Source organism: Pinus tabuliformis, chromosome 4_2 (assembly GCF_031772625.1).
Source record: "Pinus tabuliformis cultivar Carrire ecotype Pingquan chromosome 4_2, CPIR1, whole genome shotgun sequence".
Lineage (NCBI taxonomy): Eukaryota > Viridiplantae > Streptophyta > Pinopsida > Pinales > Pinaceae > Pinus > Pinus tabuliformis.
The window spans coordinates 852,793,367-852,812,821 of NC_142304.1; positions in this window are offsets into that span (position 1 = coordinate 852,793,367).

The window sequence follows — 19,455 nt, forward strand, 5'->3', positions numbered from 1 at the left end:
CGGTCGGATTCTCCGCAATGTCCACAGGAAGTTTCTTTTCAAAAGCCCTTTTCTCAACCTCAATAGTGAAATGGTAAAAATGACATGGTAAAAGGTATTTTTATAGGTTTTTTGGATAAATGAATGCTAAGTTTGTTTATTTTTCACCATGAAAGGATATTTTTCAATGTATTTTTGCCCATCTTAAACAGGTATGAGTAATGTGTTGTTTTTGTGCAAGACAAAGGGACTTTAGGGTAAATTATCATTTTTCACGTCAGAGTCATCTTTTAAGCCCTTTTCTGACTCCTAAAACATGAAAAGATTTCCGGGCGTTTCTTTTACACTCGTTAAAATGGAATTAAAATACGGTCCTCTTATAGCCCTTTTCTGACCGTAAAAACACAAAAAGATTGCCGGGTTTTTGTCATTTCAAACTCGATATTGGAAATAAAACGACGTGTCCTTGATCGCTTTTTACTTTTCAGGTCAACGGCACTAAACATGAAAGTACTCCTTGGTCGCAAGATCAAGCGGTTCTCTCAGGTATTATTTTATACTTTTTCGGGCTTGGGAGACACAAATTTACGAAAAAGTTCACCTTGGAGTCTTCTTTAGTTTTTTCAGACTCTCTAAAATTGAAAAACGCTGAGTTTCTCCTATACTGGACTCGTTAAAATTTCACAGTAAAGGACCTATTCGGTTACAAACAGGAACGGACCACTCCTTCTTAGGGTCCGAATCTAAACTAAGTTGGACTCATCCTAAGGATGAGCTTATAATCAAGCATATGTTATCCTCCTCAAGCTTGTAAAAAAATAAAGAGGTACTTGCCAGAAATGGTGGGGGAAAAGAGAGAAGAATGAACCTATTTGTTATCCTTTGTTACAGAAGAACCTTATTACTGCTCTTGAACACGACACTTTTCATTCACCTGGGTTGGGAAATCCTTTGCCTTAAAGTTGATCAAACCACTTTGAAAGACTTCAACCGTTTCTGGGTATTAACTTTGGGTCAATCGTCACCAAGCCATCTGTCGTGTCGTTATGTGTTCAAGAGGTCTCTGCAAATAAACCATTCATATGCAAAATACTTGTCATCCATTTTGACCATCCCTGAGTCAGTCCTTACAGCAACATTTCTTCAACTTGAACAATGATTTCGTGTTGTGGGCTTGCCTGCAACGAGTCGCTTTCTATCGACATCAACACATTATCTAGAAAGATGACTTAGAGATCGTCAGTACCTTGAAGTCTGCATGCATCAATGGCAGTTTTCTCGCCTTTGACGACAGTTTACATCATTGACTTTCGATCAAAGGACTCCGTGACGTGTTCGACATCAACCCATTCATTCACATTTCATGGATTGTACTGGGTACTTTGAGAACCATTGACATCACTGGTGGTCTCTCTCACACTTGTTAACAGTTTACATCATCGACTGGTAATCAAGTGGTTTCTACCATGTTCGACATCGACTCATTTATTCACATGGATAGAATCGTACCAATTCGGGAAGTAGAAATGAAGACCCTGGATCTAGTTTCCACCATCCAGGCTGCGAGGAGTTTTGTATTCATTATATAGTAGACTAATCATAAACAGATGGCTGCGTCCATACTGTGTCTACAAAAGTCTATAATTGTGATGTACTGCAAAATCATTCCTGTATCAGAGCAGTAGTTAGATTGTTAGTTAAAGTTTTCAATCTGAGTATGGGAATGCCTACCTCAGCGATGATACAATCTTATATATATTTTGTGTTGAATATTTGCAGGTTCTGACCAGGCTCTCCGCAAGATACTCCTTGAAATGATAAAGTACTTCACCCTTCCTAGATCATATAAAACCCTAATCTACTACAGGCTTCGCACTTTAGGGGGCAATCTGTTACACTAAAAAATGTCACCATGACTATTTGCAGTTAGTATGGCTCCATCCACTGTCATAGTATCCTCCTTGGCAAGTCTCATGCCTCTGCCTTCCATGTCAAACTCAAAGAAAGAGAGAAAAGTCATTTAAAGTCAAGTTATCTCTGGTACGCAGTTTCTCTCAGCCTTACCTACGTATACGCAACCCAAATTCACAATACCTGCGTACTTGTACGCTCTGTATGTAAAGGGATGGGTGCGTACTCCTGTAAAGGTCAAAAGGCGCAACTTTCATCTTAAAAAAGTTACTTGTGGTCATTTCTAGAGCATTCTAGAAGCTTGTTTGACGTGTATGAAGCGCCTCCAGATGGTTCATGTATCCCTATAGAAGAGGAACTTATCCCATCAAGACGGGAGCTAACCCACCCAAAAGAGGGGTTTATCCCATTGATGGTGGACCTGATTAACTTCTTCTACAGCACTATAAATACATGCATTGGGCCAGAGGGAGAGGAGGTTGAAAGCTGAACATTCCTAAGGGTAGATGCTGTTGGAATTAGGACTTCCTTGTGAGAGCTTGTGAGGAGAGATTACCATCTTTACTTGTTTCCATTGGGAGGTGGGTGAGCTGATCAGAGTAAAGGAGAACTCTTGTGGACCCTGGGAGGAACTTGCACAACACCAAGGCTCAGGTTGTAATGGTTCCTTTTGTTACCTTTAATACAAATTAGTCCATTCTTCTTAACAATTTGTTATTTATGAGTTGTTTCATATACTCCTTGGTCTATATGTTAAATGTGTTTTATTTTATGTGATATTCAGGTGCTATTTAATTGTGTGACTGTTGGTGAATGCAGGTTTCGAAGAGAAGGAGGAGCTCATCCGGATCAACGAAGCTGGACTACTACAACAGCGTTGGGTTACAGGTAAGATCTAAACACTTGATTTCTCATATTGTATTGCATGTTTAGAGAAGGATTGCTCTCATTTGTCTTGTTTGTCACTAGAAAGTCTTAGGCTTCTAGGGAGGTCGGTTGTGTCCGCACCGTCGACTCTTTCCGTGTGACACAAACTGGAAAATGGAGGTGATGTAGATGACTGTAATTCACCTATTGATATGGATGTTTCTTATGATTGTGAATTAAATTTGTCTGCAGATTTTGAAACAACTTCCTTCAAAGAAGCCACTTCTCATGATGAATGGAAAGAAGCGATGCAAAAGGATTATGATGCCTTGATAAAGAATGGCACTTGGAAGCTGGTTGATCCTCCATTGGGAACAAAACCAATTGGTTGCAAGTGGGTCTACAAGAACAAGTATAAAGTTGATGGCTCACTTGACAAGCACAAAGCCAAGCGTGTGGCAAAAGGTTTTGCACAGAAGGAAGGGGTCGATTATGAGGAGACTTTTACCCCCACAACAAAATGGGCTACCATTCGGAAACTCTTTCTCTTAGCAGCTCAGAACAATTGGAAATTCCATCAAGTGGATGTGAAAACTGCTTTCTTGAATGGAGATCTAAAAGAGAATGTTTTTATGTCCCAACCTGAAGGATTTGCTATGAAAGGACATGAACATAAAGTATGAAAACTTGTGAAGTCCTTGTATGGCCTCAAACAAGCACCGCGAGCCTGGTATGAAAAATTAATTGAGCATCTTCTGAAACTCAATTTCAAACATCATGATCTTGATGATGCAACTTTGTTTGTCAAGAAAGTTGGAAAAACAGTTGTATATCTTGTGGCATATGTAGATGATATTTTGATGACAATGAACAATGAGAGCTACATTGCATCCATAAAGAAAGAATTGAGGAGAGGTTTTGAAATGAATGATTTGGGCTATGTTCATTACTCTCTTGGTATTGAAGTAACTCAACATCCGAAGTCTATATTCCTTTCCCAAAAGAAGTACATTGGAGATTTGTTGAACAGGTTTGGCATGACTGAATGCAATCCTCTAACTACTCCAATGGAGCAAAAATTAATGCTCACATCCATTGAAGGAAAATAATTTGAGGATGCAACAAAGTATAGACAGCTTGTAGGAAGTCTCAACTACTTGACTACTACTAGACCAGACATTTCGTTTTTTGTTGGAATCCTCTCTAGGTTTATGAAAAATCCTTGTGAGGTACATTGGTCTACTGCAAAAAGAGTTCTAAAGTACTTGAAGGGAACTCAAGACTTTGGACTGAAGTATACACAGGTGGGTGACTTTAGCTTGATTAGATACTCTGATTCAGACTTCGATGGAGACAAAGAAACTAGGGTATCTACTTCTAGTTATGCTATGAGTCTTGGATCAGGAGCTGTCTCCTAGAGATCACACAAACAATTAGTTCCAGCAGATTCCACTACAGAGGCAGAATATGTGGCAGAAGTTGAGGCAACAAAAGAAATTTTGTGGCTTAGGAAAATCTTGGAAGATTTGCAAGCAAAACAAGTACATTTGACTCCACTCATGATTGATAACACCTCTGCAATAAAGTTGGCCAAGAACCCAAAGTTCCATGATTGAACGAAGCACATCAATACAAAATACCATTTGATTCGACATCATGTTGAGGCCAAGACAATTCATCTACGCCATTGTTCCACTAATGAGCAGATTGCAGCATATTCACCAAATCACTTGGAAGAGAAAAGCTTGAAAGATTCATAATGATGCTTGGACTCACCAACACCCCTTCAGATTAAGGGGGGGATGTTGACACCTAATAATGGGGATTGCGTGAGCAGTTGTAAATAGTGTAGATAATAAATAATGGAAAAGGAAGAGTCATCGGGAGATGAAACCAAAGAGTCACTTCCTCATGTATATAACTATGAGAAATCTAAGTGAATAAATAGATTTCATTTGAGGAGTTACCTCCTGACTTGACACTTATCTTGATTTGAGTTTGAGACAGGTTTCATATTGAAATTAAAGAGAATGTGTGAGATTTTAATTTTTTATAAAATCTTTAATTTATTTTTATGACATTAGAAAGGTAATTTTTTATCTTGATTATGAGGTAGGTTTTATATTAATATTTATTAAGATATAATTCGAATAGTTAGAAAGTAGATTTCTACTAAGTAAAGAAAACTATTTCTAAAGTTATGGAGCATATTTGATATTGTAATATATATATCTATATATATATATATATATATATATATATATATATATATATAATTTTATTGATTATTTTAAAATGAAAAATATTATATATATATATATATATATATATATATATATATATAATTATGGTTCTTCTTTGCCATGGTGTGCCATATATTGATAGGAGGATCATTGAGATGTACGAGATTAAGAATAGAAAAATAGACATAGAGGAGCAGAATGGTCCAGGGGATCAGTAAAGTGAACAAAATTCAAAGTGTTCAAAAGTGCGTAAAGTTGGTGCCAAAGCGTACAACTCATCGCTGACCTGAATCTAACACAAGTTGAATTGCTCAAAACTGATATCGTATGCTCCCGATATCGTGTTATGGTCATTTTCCCAAACAGGTAAAATGTTTGCAGGTTGGGTGCAGGATTGCTGACTAGTTAGTCCATACGATGACTTAGCAGAATGACTAGGTAGGCTAAATCGACAAGCTGGTTGTACCTTGTAGGCCAATGACAGGTTGCCAAGTGGCATCATTTGAATGGTTCAATTTGGTAATTTCTAATTGGTTGTGGCATTTATTATGTGGACCAATGATGGGTCGCCACATGGCCTAGTCATGGGTTGCCACGTGGCACCACGACGGTCAATAAAATTTGGCTATGGGTCAACATGAGGCCTGACCAGATTTGAATGCAGGACCTCAAGGTCTGCAGCACAACGCCTTACCACTACACTGCGTGGTGGTTCTTAACCCATATAGCATCAAACATCTATTTACGTTTTCGAAGTTGAAGTGTTGGGGGAAGCGACCGAGGCTAAGCCCCTGGCCCCTGGTCACTACACAAACCATGAGACTGCAGGCGGAGCCACCAAGGGCTCAGAGCTTAGCCCTAACCCACGGTTTAAACCTTATACCATGTGACGGGAGGCAAGGCGAAGTTTGGCAACTAGTGCAAGGAGGGGGGCCAGCCCCAGGGTCATATGCACACCCATAATACCAATGCTCCAGGTTGAAGGTGCTAGGCAGAAGGTTCTATAGCAAGGGAGTTAGCCCCAGGGTCATATGCCAACCATAGGACCCAACACCAATGTTTAATGGGGCCCGACAAGAAGGGTGAGTAGTTAGCCCAACCCTTGGACCCGTGGCACCCATGTGACCATGACCCCACATTGAGGGGCTTAACAAATGGGGGCGGGCGTTAAGGACCAGCCCTCGCCCATATGTGGCCCATGTGGCCCTTTTTTTCTCCCCGAAGGAGTTAGAGGGAATTTAAACGAACCAACAACATGCGCCCGAACCGGCAGGAATCTCACTGGCGCGAGGCAAAAATGGCGCTTGGTGGTTCCAGAAAAGGCGCAATTCATAGAATAGTTAGCAAGAGAGTGCAGTTTGTAGAGTAGTTAGCAGAAAAACTTTTCTAGAGCATGAATTCTTCAGTTTTTGGCCAAATTGAGCCCAACAAGAGCCCGGCTAGGGTTTTTGAATGTTCTAGAGCCATTGGAGACATAATGTTTACATTATAAGTTTTGTAAATTCATGCAAACACAAATTTGAGCACTTAATGAAAGAGGCCCAACATTGGAAGCTGGAACAGGCGATGTAGCCCAAAAGTGGGGTGAACTCCTTTATCATTTTGTTGTCTTGTGTTTCTATATATGATATATTTATCATTGCTTTTATGTTGTTAATTAAGTTTTAAAACCGTTATTTTATGTGTTTTTGCAAAGTGATCCATTGCCTAAAAGACATAAAATTTTACTTGCAATTTTTCCCATCACCTTCAAGTTTGTATTTCAGATCACAGAATAAATAATTACAAAAGAGAATCACCCAATTCGATGCAGGTCCCCGGAGCGGCCTTTCTTTCCCTTTTTTTTCAAAACCTTAACCCAACCTTGCAAAGGTGGGTTTATCAAAGCGATCTAAAGGTTAACATCATATGTTGAAGGAGAATCCTTGTAAGAATCCAAAGAAATTGACTCATGAGTGTAATATTCCCTTTTTTTGGATATGGTCAAAGTGGACAGAATCTTCCCATGGTATTTACCGTGATATTCACCCACCACATTGGCCTATGGTATTTGCCTTCATTTTTCGAGGGAAAATAATAAAATAAAGTCTCTAGATAGTCCATCAAGCCTATAAAAGGGGCTAGGAGCCTAACAATGTGAGCATTCCGAGTCTATCTATCTAATTGTGTTTGTTGAGAACTTGGGTTGGCTAGTTTCAGTTTGATCCTAAGGGCAAAAACCCCATGGGTGAGATTTCTCTAGTGGATCCATCCACGATCCACGATTGGGCTTCAATATCTTTAATTTCTCTGTTGATGGGCATGCATAGGTGCCACAAACATGGCTTTAGTAGGCCTTGTGTAGGCATGTAATTTTTTTTTAGTTATTTACATAAATAAGAGGTTGCATTCTCATATATGTTTTGTGTTCAGTGTTTTTACTGCAAGAATTTTATTAAAACACCTAGAGTGTACCAAATCTATTAAATCGTTTTATGTTTGGGATATTATAGTGGTATCGGAGTTGTCCATACTGCCAGCCAGAGGGATTTTTGTTTGCAGGATTTTCGTAACTTCAGTGGGGATTTCTTCTCACCCTAGCTGACAGTTTCCATCTTCGGTGATATTTGGTATCACACAAGTTAGTATTTTACCTTTCAGTTAATTTCTATCCAGTGTGAGAATCAGATGTAGATTTGTATTAGGGAAGAGGGTTTCTTTATTAAAATAAATAAATAAATAAAAATAAGAAGAAGAAGAAAACAAGAAAGTAAGAAAGGGCATGAGCATATTTGAAGGAGGCCAAGGCTTATTTATTAAAAGGTCGGTAGCACTGTTTCTCAGAGAGTCAAATGCCTAGACCAAGAGTCTTCTTGCTGAAGTTGTGTGTAAATTTTTTGTTTTCCAAATAGGGAGAATTCCAAATGGTTTGTGGGGTGTCTAGGTTCAACGTTGGTCATATTCAACATTGTGATAATGATATCACCATTTATAAAAGGCAAAACTGACACATGAAAAGTAGAATTATTCCATTTATTTCCATTATATTAGAGGCCGAATTTATGAATGCAATCGGGGTCGATGATCGATTGGGTGATCATGACTCATTCCACACATCAATCACACAAGAGCTCAAAGTTGAGGAGGGAACCATCCATATAAAATCTCACAAACCTATAGATGCTAAAACGACTCCATATATTGACAGGTGAAGGGTTTTCGTGGAATAGTGAGGTTCTTGTTGTTTAAAACATGCAAAGATTATTGGGACCACAGTTAAAATCGTATAGAATATCGTGTGCCATCCATTCAATAGTAAGAGGTCACATGATCCATCAAGCCTCACCACAGTTGTTGAAGGATGCGTAGGAGGGCTTAGACGCAAAGTCTATGGGGTTATATGCTCATTTCCTACATTTCAAGGTCGCAAGGCCATTCTCAACGACATCAAATTATACGGTGGCATCTATTGAAAATGGCAACAAGAAAATGCTAAAAATAGAAGTGCTAAAAATAGCACTGCTAAAAATAGTATTTTGGGTACCAGTGATCGATTGAGCAACAAGGAATGAAAAATGGAAGTGCTAAAAATAGCATTCTATTTTTAGAAGTTCAGGATGGAGTCCTATTTTAGTCAGTCCCTGGACTAAAAATAGGAAGTAAAATTCAAATTTGAACTCAACAGTTGTTTGAAAATAAGTTAATCAATTCACCATGAGTTAATTAGTTGTGAAAAATCAAACATGAAGTCTATGTGAGGACATGCAACAGTTTCTCTATTAATTGAGGAATTTATCCATCAGTTAAAGAGATAATGATGAGTTCTAATTTGAGTAGTAATTAGTTGGCTCAATTAACTGAGTCAAGTCCAATTAGATTGATTTAAACAGCTTGTTTAAATTAATGTGAGTTCAGTTAGTTAATGCATGCTTGCATATCGCTGCTGTTCTTCAGATAACTGAATATTCTCTCATGAATAACTCATGCATGTCAGTTCAGACAGAGAACTAGTTGAGATTAGAGAAGGGACAGTGTACTATCAGTTGGATGAATGTTTTTCCTATAAAGGAAGCTCATCCATGAGAAGGATTTATCTCCTTCAGGATTTCGCAGTTGGATCAGAGGTTAGTGAGTGTGTGAAGAGGCCAATTCACACAAGTGGCTGCACTGGACCCCAATCAGAATTGCGCAAAGAAATAGGATGCTTGGAGGGTAGACCAGAGGTTAGATAGAGGCCTTTGACTGTCTATGAGCAGCAGAGGTATTGCAGAGAGAGCGAGATAGCTTTTGAGCTAATTCTTTTTGTAATATTGGCTATATTTCCACTTGTATGATACTACAGAGATGGGGTTTTAAGCTAGTGATTTCCCCTACTTATATCTTTTGTGTTATGTGTGATTGATTTCTCCATATCAGTTATATGTGTTCTTATTGATGTTGCTCATATTTGATTAAGCTTCCGCTAAATTGGTTGTAGAAGTAGATCAAGTATTTTGATTTAGTGTATTGCATTATCAGGTGATCTACAGGTGGGAATTTCTACAGTATCAGTATATAGTGGGTTGATCAAACGATTAGGAGCTGCATACATATGAGGGGACCACCATCCATAATGCATAAATCCATCACATGAGAGCACCAAGACAAAAGTAATTTTGAGAAGGACGCAAGCCATTACTGACCGAAGCCACGAACAAATAACATTGCAAAATTCGTGGGTAGCTGCCAGCACCAGGGAGCCATAGGTATCATATTGTTGGGTGATTTATGATGTTGTCACTCATACGCCTGGAAGAATTCATTCTTACTGAAGCTATCTGCAAGGAACTTAGACATTGTTTAGGGAGATGATCAACACTATTGGCATTGGTTATCCATACAAGATTCCAAACTTGAACAAGTTGCAGAATTATTAAATGATTTGTTGGTTGGAGGTTTGAGATGCAATCGATTGTAGGCTTTCCTCTTCTAATACCCTGTTGGTCGAGTGAAGTGCCCGTTACACAACACTAGTTGGAAATCAGATGTTGCAGGATCATTTGTTGTGCAAACGAGGAAGATGACAACATTGATCTTTGTGTGCAATCCATGCATTCCCTACGTAGATAAATGTGAAGCCATGAGTTGAGAGCCCATTCATCCATAGCGCATGAGTTTGGCCCCAAAGTTATCATAGTAGAAGGTAGGCTGAGGTCCATTAATACATGGACATGCCATATTCTCATGCGTGGAAGCCACATATACATTGCACAAAACACAAAGTCGAGAGAAAAGGATCATACAATTTTGCATAGACTAAGAGGCCAATCATGCAAGAGCATCGAAGATCTGTGCCATGCAATCAAAAAATTAGTGCTTGTGGGCCATCAGTTCATCACTAGTGCTAATGGTATAGAGAAAATAAAAAGCACATAGTCGAGGACCATACACTCGTTGTGTAGGAATTGGGAGGTCATGAGGCCAAAGACACCACCTAAGAGGAGATTCAAACCTTAAGGTGCCACCTTATAATTGTAAAGGAAAAATAAAGGGTAGTGACATTGCATGGAGATGTCATTTCAATATTTCGCTAATGCTCCTATTATATTTGAGTGGTATCCCCACATAGAAGATCCAAATCAAGGTTGTTATTTCAGGAGAATATTGTTGTTGCAAAAGTTTATTGCTAGAAATAATTATTCAAAGGTAAATCAATTTTATTGAAGAAAGCCAGGGAGAGAGAAGGAAGATGAAGGGTTAAAATCCATTGATGCCAAGCCATAATGTCATGGATTTACTTTTGGAAACGCCTTAGGAATCAACATATTAGTACATCTGTTGGTCCTTTGGGCTGCAATACTTAAGTTAATAAAAAATGGCAACAACTTCCATATTAGAAGCAAGAGTAGAACAATAGGCCTTTCTCTTGGAAGATCCATGCTATCCTTCAACAGTCAAAGAATATCCGGAAGGAAGATGTAAGAAGCAAGTGTCTCTTTGAACTTGGATCAAAAATGTAGAGAACAAATTCAGAAGATGTCCTCCTACTGTTAGACGCATTATACATCGCTTTATGTCTCACAGAGAAATCATATTGGAAAAAGGTTAAGTTGGGCCTTTAATCCATCCATGTGTACCTTGATACAGCCTAGGTTCCTGGAGTATTCTTGTGAAAAGGTTAAACTCACAGTCGCCACTTATCTCAGTAAAATATTAGCCTTGACAGCACTACTACCACCCTACAATGATGACATCATGAGGAAGATTTTTCAAGTAATGATAGGACCCCTCCAAGGATTAGACAATATCAACCTTCTTACTTTCTTTCAAAGGTGAAAAATTTTAAAATGCATGCAAAAATCCAGATTTGTTATAATTATGTTGGATCTAGAATCCGATGACTTAATCATTCAGAGGCTCCAATGCTTTTACACCAACATTACAACATCACATCCAAAATTTGTCAAAACAAACATGCTAAAGGTCATGTCCCTATTCTTCGGATAAGATAAGATCATTTGCAAACAATTGAGGTCCAAATTGTTGGCCATTTGGAGGAAGGAGCTAATTGTATCACCTGTTGCCTATGAACTAGTTGGGGGCTGGTCAAACAGAACATCAAACTTCTTAAAAGGAAGTTGACCAAGGAGGAACTAACAAGGATTTGTGGGGACAACAAGAATGAACTAAGAAGGAAAAGCCTATGCTTTGTATGCAAGGGATCTTGGGCACTTAACTATTCATGTCCATGTGATAGGAAGGAGGCAACGAGGATAGAACAAGAGGAAATTATTTCAAACCACGAGGATTCATTTGAAGGATACAAACAATTAAGTACATATGGTGAGCAACAACACAATGTTATTCAGAGAGACTTACAGGACAAGCCAATGATATATAGTCAGCTTGACAAAGTACATGGGGAAAGGAAGGAGGTAATTCTTCCTAACAATATGGTAGACTCTTATCTCCAGGAGGACATCCATGAATAATATGAGCAACCAAGTGTAAATAAGAGTCCACCAGTGCATCCATGTTTGAAAACCAAAGAGGATGGACAACAAATTGTCCCCACAGGTGGAGAAGGCCATGAACAAGACATTCAAGGAGACTTAAATGAGGAGCCAATGATGGAAAACCAGTATGATGAACATGAAAAATATAGTATGGAAGATGAGCCATTTTTGGAGAGTCGGTCAAAGGTTCAAGCTGGAGATATGATAGTTGAGCATCTGGTGCAGAAAGATACAAAATAATTCAACAAGGCACCAGAACTTCTAGTAGAGGACTTTTAGGTAAAGATCATGCATTTCAAGACAGACCTTATGATGTTAAAGAAGGGAGTCTGGACAGTCCGAGACACTGTCTTAATGAGAATTTTATAAACCGTCTTATTTTTGACATATAGTTTTTATGATTTGTTATTTAATATTTTAATAAAAATTATATTTATTTGTAATTTTATTATAAAATATATTATAAAATAAAAAATTAGGAAGAAAGATTAAACTCCATCCACCAAAGGACTAACAATTGAAAGATAATATTTTGAATGGATCGACAATAATAGTTCATACCAAGACTAACAGTTGACTTGTGTTATTTCCAAGCCTATTGAGGTCTTCGTGCCTTTTGTTTTTGTTTATATTAAATGGGTTACTGGCATTTTAAAAATAAATATCATCATGCTCTGTGTTTAATTATTATATCTTCATTCACTGCACTATGAAGCTCAACCATCTTGACCTTAAAGGAAATAACTTCTCGGGCAGCATTCCTGGTGAGCATGGGAACCTAAAAAGTGTGGAATATATTTCAATCCCTGCAAACAGTTTGAGTGGAAAAATACTCAAACATCAACTCGTGAATGACGTTATTTTCAGAATAAATTATGATTCTGTTCTCCTTAGATGTCTTGAGAAATCTGAAGCTAAAAAAGTCTTGCAGGAACTCCATGATGGGCCAGCAGGCGGACCTGGAGATGCAACTGCTCACAAAATTTTATGCGCAGGCTATCATTGGCCCACATTATTCAAAGACACACATAACTACGTAAGGAAATGTCAAGTCTGTCAAACCGCTGCTGGGAGACAAAAGAAACCATCCTTGCCACTGCAACTAGTTACCATTGAACAACCTTTTAATTAGTGGGGATTGGACATAATAGGTGAGATCGTTCCTCACTCTTCTAAACATCATAGATACATCCTTACAGTGACAGATTACTTTACTAAATGGGTAGAAGCAGTTCCACTCAAGACAGCTAATGCTAAAAATATCATTGAATTCATAGATCAGTTCATAATCACCAAGTTTGGATTTCCTTCCGCTTTAATGTTTGATAATGCATCATATCTTTTTGGTAATGCAATGACTGCATTTGCACTCAAAAGGGGTTTCAAGATTAAATACTCTGCCAATTATTACCCACAAGGGAATGGGTTAGCTGAATCTACAAATAAGAACTTAATCAGGATCATTAAGCGAACCATTGACCAAAATCATAAAAATTGGCATAAGACTTTAATATATTCTTTATGGGCTGATCGAATAACGCAAAAAGCCTCTATCGGCACTTCTCCATTTAATTTAGTTTATGGGAAAGAAGTGGTTCTTCCAACACATCTGGCAATTCCTTCTTTAGCCTTGGTTCAATATATTGATGATGCACCAACTTCTTCTCTACAACTAAGGAAGCTGGAATTGATTAAGCTAGAAGAACAACAAGAACGGGCTAAGATTACTCATGCTCATCATCAAGCATTGGTGAAATCCTCTTTTGATTCCAATATGATATCCATAAAATATTTTTAGATGGGAGATCTAGTTTTAAAATGGGACAAGGCTCATGAGGAAAAGGGAAAACATACAAAATTTCAAAGAATGTGGCTTGGTCCTTTTCAAATCATAGAAGTCATAGGTCCATCTACCTTCATGTTACAAGATTTAACAGAAAGAAGAGATTCTTTACATATTAATGGTCAGATTCTTAAGAAATATTTTCCATAGAAGATCATTCTTCTATTTTTGTAGAGTAGTTATTTTTCTTTCCATAATAAAACCGGTTGTAAATTATTACATTTGAGATTCACGAAAAATACACAAATTCTCTTCTAGATTTTGTTTTTTTGCTAGTATAAATAGAATTCTTTCTGAAAAATCAATCATTACTATTGAAAGATACTATTAAAGAATATACGCCTAGAAATGATATTAGTTTCAACTGTATAAATTTTGATTAAAAGCCACCTTGAGTTAGAAATTGTTTTATTTCAGTCAATAAAAGGTATCAATAACAAAATGAAGATTCTCTGTAGAAAGGATCTTTCCTAAAAACTTTATCATTGTCGTCCAGAGCTATCTTAAGGAAACAATGACTTCCTCCCCACCTAGGAAACTACAATATTCGGAGAATGAACCAAAGATACACTTTAACTTAAAGAGTAAGAGGTCTCATCACGAGCCGACTTATCATGATCATAGATGTATAGCTTGCTGACTTTGCCAAATACTGCATACCACAACAGGGCAATGACTCAAGATTGTTAAAATCAAAAGACAAGGGGTCTCATCACGAGCCAACTTGTTCAGCAAAGTTATAAATCAGTGAATGACTGTGTCATGAATTGGCTACCAAACCAAGACATTTCTCTTTAAGAATAAAAAGAAAATGAAAGCAAAAGTGTGGAAATGGATTTTTCTTTGAAAAGTTGTAAATTTCTCTAAGTAGGATACAAGATCATTGTTGGATAATAGGTAACCCTATCGAAGCTATAAACGCTTGCTGGCAGCAGAGGCTCTACCTACGACAAATTAGCATATTTAAAACTGATTTACAGAGAAGACTTTGTTTTTATCTCTATAAACCAAGTAATGATTGATATAGATACAAAGACTGGCTTGAGGATGTAAATAATCAAAGTTGGGAAAAAGAAGAAACAAAATATCATTGATAGGCAAAAGCATAATCTACTTATTCTTTCTATAGTAAAGTTTAATTTTCTGGAAAATTTTCTGTTTCGGAAGTTTTGAAAATTCAAAAGAGCAGCAGAGATAACTGGTTCTTCCAAGTGAATCGCCAATTGTTGTGGCCAGCAACAACCCCCCTTCTTATTTAGTGTTATTCCTAATACTAAATAAGTGGGGACCCTTAGTTAAAAATTTAAAAAATCAAAATAGTGCTTAAATTTCCTTTTCGAATAAAACTTACCATCATAAGCTTAGGAAACCCCCTTGAAAAATCTAAAAAATCTAAGTTTTATGATAAGGTAAGATAAAATCTTTCCTTAGGAATATCTCATCGCAAAAGGATGACAGGATACCACCTTACAAACCGAATTCCAATATTGCGAGATCGTGATACGCGATAATAAAATATTTCATCGCATACATCAAGCACAACTTACAACGAAGCACTTTAATTTGTTGATATGTGATGACGCCGATTACAAATCACATTTCCCGGGGAACAAGTTAACAAAGATTGTCATATATAACGTTCCTGCGACCTGCGATATTGCGATATTGCGATTTCGCGATACAGCGACAATGTGATCATGCGATGTCACAAGCAATTAACTCTACAATGTTACGGTTCTGCGATATTGTCATTTCGCAATGTTGCAATCTGCGATATTGCGAAGCAAATCGCAAAATCGCCTCATCGCAGATCTTTCGGGCTCGTTATTCAAGAAAAGTATTTTCCATAAGCTGACACCTGGTTATGCACTTTAATACTAATAAATGAGTTAGTTGCCAGTTATTAATGGAATATGGGTTTCGTGCTTATCGAAAAATCATCTCACTTAAGCTGGTATACTTGATGTGTCTTCAGCATTTAAAACTTTCCCATCACCCTTCCTTGTCATTATTTTCACTTCACTTGTGAATTGCAGGAACGGAGAACAAAGAATGATACAAAGCAATACGCACGATAAAATGGGAAAGAAAAGCAAAGCTCCGAGCTCTGAAGAAAAAGAAATGGCACCCTTGTATACAGACACGGCCTGTAATAGAGACGCGGGAATTGCTACATGGGAAGGCATGTATAATCTGCTTGAAGAGGAGAATCCCAGAGTAATGGAAGTTGTTGCTATTGCGGGCTCAAATAGTTCTTCTGAGGCATCCATCACAGAGCTAGCTTGATCATTCTTACACCAGATAGCAGCAAGGCCTAAAATTCTCCCATACACGGACATGGTGAAGTGGATACTGGACATCGTTGATATCAGAAATAGACAGTTTAAGACTTAGGGTCAAGAGCTTATGAAATTATTATTTTTACAAATTTTGAACTTTATATCCGCTAGAAGGAAAAAGCGCAAAAGGAGAAAAATGCATCAAGGAAACTCGGATCAAGAAACGGAGGCAGTTTCCTAGCGCTAAGCGTGCATCGCTGAGAAAAATTTCTCCAAAAGCAAAGCTTCTAATTTCTAAGTCACCTGCAAGCCCCGAAAATTGCAAGAAAGTAACAATAGAGACAGATTGGAAGTAGAAAGCTCAAGAAAAGGCACAAGCGATCCAAGGGTTAACCAAGTTGAACTGGGATTATTACTGGGCATATTTGGTAAAGCCACATAGCCAGTGGATGACTCTCAAGTGCATCATCAATTCAGCTGAAAGATGGCGCCAGCTCTTGTCGATTCTATTTTCTCAGCTTAGCTAAAATCGGAAGTCAGCCAGCTGACTCTTCTCAAATAGATGCTGCATGTGTGCGATTTCAAGGACCAAATACAGAAGTAGTTTTAATTTTAGATTCAATTTTAGTTTTAATTTTGTTTTATTTTCCTGAAATGAGGACAGTCATTTAAACTGCATCCTACATTTTTGTAATAATTTATTTTTAGATTTAGTTAGTAGTATTTAAACCCTTCTCATGCATTTAGAGAAGGGTCCTGAAATTTATCAAAAACTTATCCCCAGAACATACACTTTTATACCCTCTGAGGAGGTTTTGATGAATGAATGGAACATGATTTATTGATGTTTGCATTTGATATCTGCTACTGATGTTGCACTTTTGTACTCTTAGTGGATGTTAGATCAAGAAGAGATAAATCGTTATCGCTTGAAGCTCATGAGTAGGACTAGTTATAAATGGTATTTCTATCTCTTAACTATTTCTACCCTTGTGTTAAAGTGATTTTCATGTTCAGTTATTTATATATTTATGTATGAATGCCTGAGTTATCATTTGGCACTTTTGTATGGTGATAGCTATTTATTTATGCTTAGTGTATAAATAGCTTATTATGCGATATGTTTTTCACAATTGTTTCTTCTAACTTTTTATACGAAGTGGTTCATCTTTATTGAATTCTTTTCTTATAACATTTGAATGATCTTTATTACCGTTGTTATTTGAAATCATTTTAGATCGCAGAAAGGAAAGATTACACCCCAAGTTAGTGTAGATTTAGATATTTCTACTTGTTAGAATACAATTTCCTTGTTATTAGATTAGAATTAGAGTAGAAGTATTCCATTTAGAAACTGTTAGTAAGAGAAATATCAGTCCAACACACACACACACACACACACACCTAAAAACAATGTAGACTTTGAAACGGGAACTGTTACTTTTACCCGTTTCGTAGAGGTAGCAAAAAAATGACCCGATTTTCAAAAGTGGTGATGCAGAATACACATGTTTTTTTTAGAACATGGTTTTTGGAACTTTAATTTTTTTCATGTGCATTAAGTTTTAGAATGGTAGTGATGTTTTTTTTAGAACATGGTTTTTGGAACTTTAATTTTTTTCATGTGCATTAAGTTTTAGAATGGTAGTGATTTTCATGCTGATTTTAAAAAGTGAGTATTCTGCATCACACCCTTTTTTTAAAAGACCTATTTTTTGACTTTAAATTTTCTAGTGTGTGAAATGTAAAAAATTATTTTCTAAATTTGATAGTTTTTGAAGTGGTCATTTTATTCATATTTTCTTGTTCTCTATCTTAATTTTTTTTTTTTTTTAGTGGGGTTTTTATTGTTTTGCGTTTTTAAATTAGAAAGTCCATAGTTTGAATTTTAGATAATCTACATATTTATACATCCTTAATTAATTTTTCAATCCACATGAAATAATTGTTTCTAAAAAACAACATTTTTTAACAATGGACATAAAAATAACCATTTTTAACATAAATATAACAAAAAAACTAAACGTTTTGATAATTTTTTGCTAGAATTAACATGTCAAAATCACAATTTTTATACAAAAATATTAACTAAAAATGGTCAAATAATAGTTTTTTTTATGAATTTCATGTCAAAAAAATAATAATAACAACTTTTTTTTTCAAAAAATAATAATTAACTTAAAAATCAATGCGGAAATCATAGTTGTGCTCTCTCTTTCTTTCACATACCTTCCCCCACCCCCCACCCTTACCTACACTAACCCTACCAATGAATATATTAAAATAAACACCCTCCTTTTGAATATGAGATATTTAAATGATTAAGTTTCTAAAATGAAAAAGAGAAGACATTTATTTATTTATTAATTCATGCATGATTTTAATTGTTTACATTTAAGTGGTTACTTTTTTTTTATATTTGTGAATATCAAATTCAATATTAATCACATAAGAATACAAAATAAACTTATATGTAATAATTTATCTAACAACAATTAAATAAAAGAAATTATAATCTATTTAAATTCTAATTAAAATATAACTAACTATATACAAAGGGTTTATATGAAGAAATAAAATAAAACAAAAACTGTATTTACATAACACCCTTAATGCATATAAATGATTATATAATAAAATTAATCAAAGAAGAAAAGGCGGTCGCATTAATGCATAAGAATTACATTTTCTATATATATTTAAATAAAAAATTCCATTGTTTGATTACGATAATGAAAATAAAATTTAAAAAGTTAAACAACAATACAACAAATATGAGTTTAAATTATAACTCAAAACAAACGAAAGATAAGGAACTAAAACCTAACATAAATATCATAATTGAATATAAGGTTGGGTTTTAGTAATGAATCACACACAAAATATTATACATAAGTCAATAAAGTTAAAATGCATAACAACAACATTATTATAACTTTATTTGATAAATTTTTTTATTTTTTTTCCAAAAAATAAATAAATTGTACTTGGAATATGTTAATTGAAATAACATTTTTTTCCATGTTCATTAAGATAATACCATATTCATTATGTTTCTAAAATCTATAGTTTGCTTAAATCTTCACTATCTTCCACAAGATTCTAACTTAAAAAATAAACACCACACCAACTAACTTATAACTTAAAAAATAAACACCACACCAACTAACTTATAGCCTTAAAAATAAAACTCGACGTAAAATTAATATAAAAAAATAAAAAAACTACAAATATAAGTCTTAACAAAAAATTTAGATCCAAAAATTAAACACCATACCAACCTACTTGTACGCTCAAAATAGTAAGAAATTCCTATATTGTTTCGACATTACTCACGACAGAGGAGGATAACTACCGTA